Source organism: Canis aureus, chromosome 4 (assembly GCF_053574225.1).
Source record: "Canis aureus isolate CA01 chromosome 4, VMU_Caureus_v.1.0, whole genome shotgun sequence".
In the NCBI taxonomy this organism is placed as follows: Eukaryota; Metazoa; Chordata; class Mammalia; order Carnivora; family Canidae; genus Canis; species Canis aureus.
Window position 1 is genome coordinate 10,885,275 of NC_135614.1, and position 11,183 is coordinate 10,896,457.

At 41.6% G+C, this 11,183-nt stretch overlaps 1 long non-coding RNA gene across 3 annotated transcripts in view; it reads left to right on the plus strand.

The window, feature by feature from the left end:
* LOC144312175 (uncharacterized) overlaps positions 1–11,183 on the plus strand; it is a 51,110-nt gene that overhangs the window by 12,212 nt on the left and 27,715 nt on the right. The window lies entirely within an intron of this gene.

Genomic DNA, 11,183 nt, shown 5'->3' on the forward strand with positions numbered 1-11,183 from the left:
TCACTGGAGAGTGCCCATGAAGCTGCTCTCCTTGTGCCTATTTCTCAGCTGGCAGGAGCGCCCACAGGGAGGTGGAAAACGCAGCAGCCAGTCGGGGCTGTGCCAGAGAACCAGAAGGCTTTGCCCCAAGTCTGTGCATCTGGTCCCGAGTGTGGCTGGCTGCCAACATTCAGACCTGGGACAGGATGTATCAGATGCCTGGTCTAGAGAAGTATTTAAGGATGAGCCCTCTTCGGTGATGGGGGAGGATGGGAAATGGTGCAGAGGACATAGATTACACTCTCTCTGTGGGGATTGGTCCCCACCTCTGGTGTCAGCAGCTGTGAGGAACTGAAGACAGCAGAGACAAATGGAGTAAGTCAGGAGAGGAAGAGTAGGGGAGGAGCCAACAGTTTATGGGGATGGTGGAGGAAGTGGCAGAGAAGAGAAGGCACCTCTCCCACCTACCATCTCTGTGTGGGCTGCCTGAGCAAAGGCCCATTTCTTCCAGGGTCCCTGGAGAGGCTGGGGGAGCAGAGAGCATTTGTCTCTCCTCTGTGAATGCTGCCACAACCTCCTCCTCACTCTGAAGTGCTAGGCCATTGCAGGACCTTGTTGGAGGACAGATGGAGCGGCTAATAAATTGACTGAAGTTGGAGTTTTTCTATTATGGCATGGGACTGAATATTCTAATTTTTGAACCAGGACTGTGTTTGTGACTTAAAGTGACAAGAGGACTTTTTCTTATTCACATATTAGCAGAAAATTCATGGGATAGCCCAAGTTTTTATTCCGCCACTGAATAAATTCTAAAAGGACAATAGAATTCAAATATGAAGGCACCTCCAGATTATATCATAAGATAATTTTTTATTCAATGTCCCTTTATGATTATGTAGTTGGTCTTTGCCTGGAGTTGGAAGAGAGTTTCTTTTCTTATTATTTGGGTTGGTACATTTTGAGGGAAGAGTGGGGATGAATGCAAGGTAGAGGCTCTTGGAGGTAATAGGAAGGTCCATTTTGTTTCATAGGTCTCGAAAAAATGTCTAGTTGTGCTTCATTTAAAAAGAAAACACATTAAAAAAAAAAAAAGAAAACACATTGAGAAAGCTACCTCTTAGGGGCCATGTAAGCTTTATTCAGAACGTCTAAGAGGTGGGAGCTAAATTAGTCCCATTCAATAGAAAGAAGCCCAGACACCATGAGTGACCATCTAAAGAGGTCAGTCCATCTTAAGGAAGCCACCACTAAGAAAGGGAGTAAAAGCAACCCTAGCTATGCCCAGATGTCAGTCCTCAAATGTGAGCACTAACAGGGTGGCTGGGCTGGGAGGGGGTTGGGGGGAAAGGTTGTTCTGCCCTGATACAGAGCAGCTTTTCTCTGTGACCACTGGGGGTCAGCTCAGTCCTCATACCATGGAGAGGACCAATCCTAGCAAACCCACCAGGCTGATTCGGAGTCCAGTCCAACTTACCCAAAATGCAACAAACCAGACATTTCATAGGCCATTAAGACCTCCTCTAGGCCCTCCAGCCAGCAGTCTGAGTGGCCTCCAGGGTCATTGGCAGTCTGAGTGGCCTCCAGGGTCAGGCCAGCTCAAGTGCACGGGGTCCCAGAGTCCTGGGCTTCTAGTTCTTCAGCTCAGCAGAGCAACTTCTTGCAGTCAGTCACCTCTCCACTGCTACATTAAGCAGAAACACAAAGGCTCACTGAAACTTCAAATTGTTGATTTTAGACTTCTTAGCCACAACTCTATTCTCCAAGTGTAGCCAAAGGGGGAGCCAGAAAAATCTTCTTATTGGGAAACCAGATGCCTTCTAGGGAAAGCCTGAGGCCAGATCAGACTTGACGCTACAGTGGAATGCCACAGGAACCATGAAACCTAGAATTGGGCTCCCTGCAGGGATTTGAGGGAGGAAAATAGAGATTTCAAGAGTCCTATGTGGCCTGCAGCAGGGGTGGCAGATGAAGGAGGGCACACAGTTCTTTAGAAACCGTGAGACAGAAAGCTTAGAAAGTTGCACATCAAAGAGGGAACTGGTTCAATCTTGTGATACAGTGGGAGGACCTAAAACCAATCCTCATCCCCTCAGTCTCTCTCTTCAGTGTTAATATATGTACATTGTTTTATTTTTTATTTTATTTTTAAAAAGATTTTTATTTATTTATTCACAAGAGACACACACACAGAGAGAGAGAGAGAGAGGCAGAGACACAGGCAGAGGGAGAAGCAAGCTCCATGCAGGGAGCCTGACATGGGACTTGATCCCGGGTCTCCAGGATCAGGCCTTGGGCTGAAGGCGGTGCTAAACCACTGAGCCACCGGGGCTGCCCATGTACATTGTTTTAAAAGTCAAATGGTACCAAATGGCTAATTATAAAAAGCAATAGTGCCCTACCCTTCATCATCTCCCCAGACCCTCCTCTGAGGCAAGCCCTCTCAGATCATCTAGCTTTCCCCCTTATTTTTAACCTTTTCATTTCTGAATAACATGCATATAGTGCTAAATCCTAATTCATCCACTTTAGACACGGCTGACTTCCTGCTGAGGGAGAGAAGGATTTAGTACTCCTGCTCCACCTTCCACCCCAACTGCTACCCATCTCCCAACAGTTATATCACAATTCTTAAGTCAATAAGCGTGCTTACAAATACTATGACTGTGAATACGATTCTTTATTGAGTCAAAAAGTCCATTGTGACCCCACCTCCTTTCTTCTATGATCCTTTGTTTCTTCCAGGAGTTAATCATTGCTTTATTTTTTCATTTGTCAAATTTTCTATCTTCTAATGGTTACTTCTCACCCTCCAAAAGAATTAAAAATCAATAGCATTGTTTATATATATTCAAATACAGAGATGCCATTTGGGCTCCTGCCAGAGAATTCCTCCCACAGAGTGCCAAGCCTCTGTGCCTGTCTGGAGGTTGAATATTACCCCGAGATGTCCCTTAGCCATTCCCTGTGTTGAATCATTTGTTATCTAGGTGCCATCTTTCTCCTTCTTGATTAATTTCCTTCTTTTGCTGAAGCATATCTTCCTAAGGAAAGTACATTGGAGGTAAAATATTTGAGTTTTTGATTTTCTGAAAATGTCTTTCTCTTACCCTTGCTCTTGATTAATAGTTTGCCTGAGGGTAGAATTGTGGCTCAAAGTCATTGTCCCTCAGAATATTAAAGGCATTGTAGCATTATCTTCTATCTTTCAGTTTTGCTATTAAGAAGTTCAATGCTGTTCTGATTTAAAACCCTTTATATATCAACACACATGCTCACTCACACACCTTATGCATACATCATACCTAGAATCTTTTAGAAGTTTTCTCCTAACTCCTGGTAATTCTAAATGATGGTGTGACACTTTTTAAAAAAGATTTATTTATTTATTTTGGGGGGAAGGAGAAAAAGGAGAGGGGGAAAAAGAGATCTCAAGCAGACTTCCTACTAAACACAGAGGCCAGACACAGGGCTCTATCCCACAATCCTGAGATCATGACCTGAGCCAAAACGAAGAGTTGGATGGTCAACTGACTGAGCCACCCAGGTGCCCCAATGTGATGCTTTTTAGAAATTCATTATTATGGGCACTCTGTGTCTCTTTTTAACTTAATGCTTCTCTCCCTCAGTCTTGAATATCGTGGCTTTGATAATTTCCTCTTCACCAATTTTTCTGTGCAGATCTCTCTATATATAGTGTCTCTTCATCAGACATTGAAACCTAGACTGTGTTTCTAAATCTCTCTTTTTCTACTGGCCATGGTTCTGTTTTGTTGTCCAATTCCAGTTCCTTGGAATCTTCTCTCAACTTTATATTCCAATCCTGTTAATGAAGCTTTTACATTTTTTTTCTATTTTTCATATCCTGGTTTTAATTTCCAAGAGGTCTCTCATATTCCCTGAAGATATTAAGAGGTTTTGTTTTTGTTTTCTTAGTTTTCTGCCTCCTGCATTATCTATGCTTCCTCTGGCCTCCTTTTTCCTCTTTATTTTTTTATCTCTCTCTTTCATATTGAATACTTCCCTCAAATACTGACCACAAGTTGTATATGTGTAGAAGGACTTGGCCACTCTCCACAAAATGGCTGGTGACAGCTTATATTTTCAACAGAGGGAGCCCCAAGTGTCAACACCAATCTATTTCAAGAGAGGTCTTTTCCTCTATTCTCCTATCTAGAGATTGCAGGGGGAGCAGAATGCAAGTCTGCCTTCCAGCATTCAAGAATGACCTGAGTGAGGTTCCACCATTTATCTGCTTTCTTCCTATCATCCTGCCAATCCCTACTCTCTCTGGTGTCCCTAGTCAGCTTTTCCAAAGTATAAACCAACTATCTGTTCCCAGGTGGAGGGGGAGACACTAGACTCAGATGTGACAGCAGGTGCGGGGATTTAACTACACATGTGCAGATTTCATTAAATCCCCAGTCCATAACTCACCCCCATTTTCTAGGAGACTTTGTACTTTCTAAGTCCTGAGGTTTTTTCAGGACTTGGGCAGATCATTTTGTTTCTTTTATGTATAAGTGATCTTATAAGTGTGCTAACTTCTTAAACTCTGCCTTAGACACTCACACTAAGGATCCTTCTATTCTAGTTAGGCAGTAACTGCCATAGTTTCCCTTCAGAAAAAATTTGTTGACATTTCTTATCAGCTATTATCTTTTCCCAGCCTCTTTTTTTCTTGCAGGTTATAGGTTTTTTTTTTTTTTTTTTTTTGCTTTTTTTTTTTAATTTTTATTTATTTATGATAGTCACAGAGAGAGAGAGACAGAGACAGAGGCAGAGGGAGAAGCAGGCTCCATGCACTGGGAGCCTGATGTGGGATTTGATCCCGGGTCTCCAGGATCACGCCCTGGGCCAAAGGCAGACGCCAAACCGCTGTGCCACCCAGGGATCCCTTTTTTTGCTTTTCTTTTAGAGTTTTGGGATGGTGAGAAAATTGACTCTGGACAATCTGCCTTGTCTTCCTACTCTTTCCTGAGAATCAGTCAAAGCTCTGCCATTTATTAACAATGGGATCTAAGGCAAGTTCTTTGCCACTCCAAGCCTCAGTTCCTCCATCTGTAAAATTATGAAGCTAATGTCTGTCCTACACCAGTCACAGTCCTCTTCTGGTGATTAAATGAGATAACGTGCAAAAAGTACTTGCAATACTAAAGAATCCACTAAAAAACTATTATAACTAATAAACAAGTTCTGCAAAGTTGCAGGATACAAGCCAATACACAAAATCTATTATATTTCTATATATACCAGTAACAAGCAACTCAAAAATAAAATTAAGAAAACAAAATATCATTTATAATTGTATGAAAAAGAAAAAATTAGGAATAAATTTAATAAAAAGAGGAGCAAAACTTGTCCACTACAAACTACAAGCCATTGGAAGAGATGATCTAAATATATGGAAGGGTGCACCATGGTCATGGGTTGGAATCATTGATCTCCAGATTCAAAACAATCTATCAAAATCCCAACTGGATTTTTGTGGAAAATGACAAACTGATCCTAAAATGTATATGGAAATGCAAGGGATTCAGAATAGCCAAAAATGATAGTGAAAAAGAACACAGTAGAAGAACTCAAACTTTCTGACTTCAAATTTTACTATAACACTACCATAACTAGACTGTGGGATGAACATAATCATATACATCAATGGAATAGAAGTGAGTCTAAAAAATAGACCTTTACATTTATGGTCAATTGATTTTTGGCAAGGGTACCAAGACCATTCAATGTGAAAAAATAAACTTTTCAACTATGCAGGGACAGCTATATATTCACATGCAAAAGAAAGAAGTTGTACTTCCGTTTCACACAATATACAGAAACTAACTCAAAATGGATTATCGACCTAAATGTAAGAGCTAAAACCATAAAATTCTTGGATGAAAACAAATGAGTAAATCTTTGTGACTTTGGGTAAGGCAATAGTTTCTTAGATATGACACCAAGAACACAAGCAAAAAAGGGAACAAGGGATAAGTTGGACTTTATGAAGATTAAAAACGTTGTACTGCAAGAAACAATCATCAAGAAAGTAAAAAGACGACACATAGCCTGGGAGAAATTATTTGCAAGTCTATAAGGGACATATATCCAGAATATAAAAAAGAACTATTACAACTCAATAATAAAAAGACAAATAACCGAATAAAAAATGGGCAAAGAATCTGAATAGAGTGTTCTCCAAAAAGAGATTTGCAAATGACCAATAAGCATATGAAAAAATACTCAACATCATTAGTCATTAGAGAAATACAAATAAAAAGCACAATAGATAGCACTTTATACCCAGCAGAATGGCTGTGATAAAAATATATATTTGGTCTTCATCCTGAGTTCTTGACATAGGGTTCCTAAAATCTTTGGTATTTCCCAAATGATGAGTGAGCTTCTTATGACCACACCTGAGTGTTTGCTGATCCGTTGACTCTGTGTGGACCTCTAGATAGCCTCAGGATGGGGGCTAGTTCCCAGAGGAGCCAACCACAAGATTAGAGGGTTAGAACTGTTAACATCCATCCTGGTCCTCTAGGGAGGGGAAAGGGAGATTGAGTTCAATCACCAATGGCCAACGATTTAATCAGATGTGGGTATTCAATGGAACTTTGATAAGCACTGAAACAAAGAAGCTAAGAGAACTTCTGGGATGGTGAACACATTGACATGCTGGGGGTATGGCATGCCTGGAGAGAGCATGAAGGCACTGTGATCTTATTTCCATACTTTTGTCTATCCATCTCCTCCATTTTTGGCTGCCCCTAAATTGTATTTTTTTTTTATTTTTTAAATTAAATTTAATTTTTTAAAAGATTTTATTTATTTATTCATGAGAGACACAGAAAGAGAGGCAGAGACACAGGTGGAGGGAGGAGAAGCAGGCCCCATGCAAGGAGCCCAATGCAGGATTCGATCCCGGGAATCTGGGATCAGTCCCTGAGCCAAAGGCAGACGCTCAACCGCTGAGCCCCACAAGCGACCCAGTTGTATTTTTTTTTTTTAAATAAAAATGTGATCATAACTCCAGAGCTTTCCTGAGTTTTGTGAATCATTCTAGCCCATTACTGAACCTAAGATGATAAGCCCTGAATGTGTAGTCAGTTGGGCAGAAGTTCGGGTAGCCTGGGGACCCTATTTGCATCTGGTGGGATGCACCAGGGTCAGTTTTGTGGGACTGAGCCCTTGAATCTGTGGGGTCTACACTAACCCCAGGTAGAGAGTGTCAGAATCGAGTGGAATTATAAGGCATCTGGTTGATGTCAGAAAACTGAAGAACTGGTTGTTATTTGGAAAACCAAACAAGGCTATAATGTTCTTAAAGGCAATAATAAGTGTTGGTGAGGATGTGGAGAAATTGGAACACTTGTACATTGCTGGTAAGAATGTAAAATGGGACAGCCACTTGGAAAAACATTTTTGTTTTTCCTCAAAATGTAAACTGTACAGTTACTGTATGATCCAGCAATTCCACTTCTAGGGATATATCCAAGAGAAATGAAAACATGTATCTATAAAAAACTTGTACATGAATGTTCACAGCAGCATTATTCATAATAGCCAAAAAGTAGAAAACCCAAATGCTTATCAACTGATGTGGACAAGTCAAATGTGATCTATTCATTCAGTGGAGTATTCAGCAATGAAAGGGAGTGGAGATGAGCACCTGGGTGGCTCAGGGGTTGATTGTCCCGCTTTAGCTCAGGTTGTGATCCAGAGTCCTGGGATCAAATCCCACATCAGGCTCTCTGCAGGGAGCCTTCTTCTACCTCTGCCTGTGTCTCTGCCTCTCTCTCTGTCTCTCATGAATAAATAAATAAAATCTTTAAAAAAGGGGGGGAGCAGAGAGCTGATACACGTTATAACATGGAGAACCTTGAAAACATTATGCGCTTATGTGAAAAAAGCCTGTCACAAAAGACCCTATGCAACATGGTATGGTATCATTTATATGCAACATCCATAAAAGGCAAATCTGTTAAAGACAGAAAGTAGACTACTGGTGACCTAAGTCTGGGGATGAAGGTTAGGGATGGGTAATGGGAAGTGGCAGCTAATAGGCATGGAGTTTCTTTTGGGGGTGAAAACAATGTTCTAAAATTAGGTTGTGGTTATGGTTGCACAACCCTGAGAATATATGAAAACTACTGAACTGTACTTTAAGTGGGTGAGTTGTATGGTTATATGAATTATACATCAACAAAACTGTGATTACAAAGTAGTTTGCAAACTATGAAATTAAGTACAAAAGCTAAGCTTTAACTTAATATTACTAGTAAAACAGAGTAACAGAATATAAACATTAGAAATCATTTCGATCACTATTCTTAAGTATTTTTTGACAAGTATTTCTCAGCTACTCTACATATAGGTTGGTGTTCAGAAATATAATTCCACAGATGAAACCAGTGTTTCCTTAGGAAGCTGCCTCATACAATGTGGAGCTGCTTAAAATCAGAGAGCTGTGACTGGGGACAAATAACGTATGGGATCACCTGTGGATGTGACCCCCCACATCAGGTCCTGTTTGAACCAAACTGACGTCGTTAATGGTCCAAGCAAACTCCCTACTGAGTGGAACAGTGTGCTTCACATCTCGGAAACCAAAGGCTCAAGTTTCAAATAAAAATGCTGTTCACAAAGTCACTTGATATTAAACTTTCAGCTCAATTTCCTGAAGAATCATCAGACCCACAAAATGGTGAAAGTAATCATTCTTCTAGAGTCACAGCAATAACTGGCTGAAAGTGCGTGCTGTTTCTAAATTCACTAGTATGAGCCCAGAAGCATCTTGCAATAGCACACCTACTTGATGATGAAAATTTGATTATAAGCTCAAAGTAGGTGTGGGCTCAGGAAAAAAGTGGTCCAAGGTGTGCTCTGGGCATCGGCAGGGCAGCAGTCACATAAGAAATGCAGGAAAGTGATACAAGAAAATGGCCCTTCCTTCACCATCCTGAGATCATCACCGATAACATTTGTAATACATACTTCCGGTTATGTATGTATGTGTGTGGAAAGTATGTCATACTGTAAATACAGTTCCACAGCCTGTATCAGTTACTTAGCAGTATGTTATAGAAATCTATTGATATCATTTAAAATGAGTTTGGTGTGTTCCATTGAATCATGATACTTTCATTTCACCAATCTCCTCTGGTTGGATATTTAAAATTGAAGTTGGGTTTGGTTGTTTCCTAGGATAGACAAGTCTTCAGTGGGAACGTTGTCTGTGGAACATCTCAATATTCATGCTCCTGATGGTCCCTGGTCTCTTTTGGTAGCTGTTTTTTCCCCCTTAGGGAGAAGGGTACAATTCTTCTTATAATTCTTAGCTATAGTAACATTTTGTGCTAGAATCAGACATAGAAACCGGGCTACTGAGTGGTTAGGAACTCAGGCAAGAGGTCTGAGAAATAGGCACAGAATAGCATTTACTGAGAGCAGAGTATGTTCCAGACACTTTCTGAAGATAGTATCCTAAGCCCTCACTTAATAGGAGAGTAAACTGAGGCCCAGAGTACATAGTGGGGCTCATCTTTGTATCTGACACTAAAGCTTAGAGAAGGAATGAAGGTTGTAGGACACTCAGGCAGCTCGGGAAGGAAGAAAACCCAAGGCCCAAGGGGGTAAAGGTGGCCCTAGGATTTGCCTGGGAATACTTGGCCACCGGCACTCCTGAAAGCACAGGAGCCTCAGCCCCCTCCAACACTCAAGGGTAGGCCCCCACAAAGTATTCACGTGTGCATAGGTTTTGGGAAAATGTGTCAAACTAAGATAACTTTTGCTCTTTTTCTTAAGAGGGGTCCCCATAGTTTTCTGCTTCAAGTCCCGCAAGCTTTATAGAGTTACTGGTATCAAAATATTTTACCCAATGGTGAGCAGGGCTATGAAGCCCATGGGAACTGGGGGAGTGACAGGAGAGGTCCTTTTGTGGAGGCATTGTGTTCAAACTCTGCTTATTCACATCACAGTCTGTATACCTCAATGAAGGGGTGCTGCTAAGATTCAGGTTTGGCTTTTATAGATTCTCATTGCTGCTCACACCTGGATATAAGGACAGACTGCACATGCCTTTGAAAAGAGGCCAAAATGCCACCACATCACATTTCCCAAAGGGAATTAGGCTCCTGCTCCTAAAATCTTGGTAAATTATAACAGAGAAAAAGAATGAGAAGAAATATTTTTTAAATGTCCCATTACCAAAAGTTTTGGCTCTTGGTTGGTTGATGCTTACAGGTAAAGTTGATCCAGGGGGCCAGCCCTAGAGGGCTGTTCAGTCTAGACAGCAGACATCTCAATGATTCTCTTTAATTGGCCATGAAAAAGTTGCCCTTTTAACTTCCTGTAGCAGGGGACTGTCATAGATTGTTCAAGAAAAGATTTAGCTGTGGTTGGGAAAGATTTCTGAGTTCAAATAAAAGTAATTATAATCGACCCCTTTGAAAACTCAGAAGTTTTATTATTTTTTTAACCAATATGCTTTCCCTATATTTTTGGTCTGTTTGCTTTAGTTACCTCTGACATAATTATACCTACCTGCCCACCCCCGTTTCAGCCCATATACCTGTTTGGCAAAGCAGTACGGTTTGGTGTTCAATACCCCTCTTCAGACAAGGCTTTTGCCCCTTGGTTTGCAGTTTGTAGCCAAGTCAGTGCTTCTTGAGGATCACAGAGGCAGAGTGCTTCTGCTTTAACGCCATAACAATGGTGTTTGTGAAAAAATGGAAGTCAGAGTTCTTAGCTGTAGGGAGACTGTTACTCTGGCAGTTCAAGAATACCTTTGGGTATGCACAAGTAAGACAAAGATCTCATTGTCCCTGTGCTCTTGTGGGACCTGGTGCCTGGACATAAGTCAGGTAGCTGCACAGTGTGAAGGCACAGCCTTGGCGGGTCAGGGTCCTGGACTAGCCTGCAAATGGCAGTGGGCTGGGCACCCACTACAGAGCCCAGAAGTGAGTCCAGATTGGCAGAGGTAGAACCACATGGCCAGGGAGCCCACGTGTGGTCCTGGTGGTAGCAGTGGATGATGCAACATGGGATAATGGCATACCCACCATGGACCAAGAAAGGAACCATGGATTCCAGGGTGGGGTTGATCTGACTGGCCCATTCTGTAGGACCAGCTAAGTAAGGATTCCCTGTAGCAATGCAGACAAGCAAACGAAAGCTCGAGGTGGTAACAGCCAGCATGTTGGAGCTGA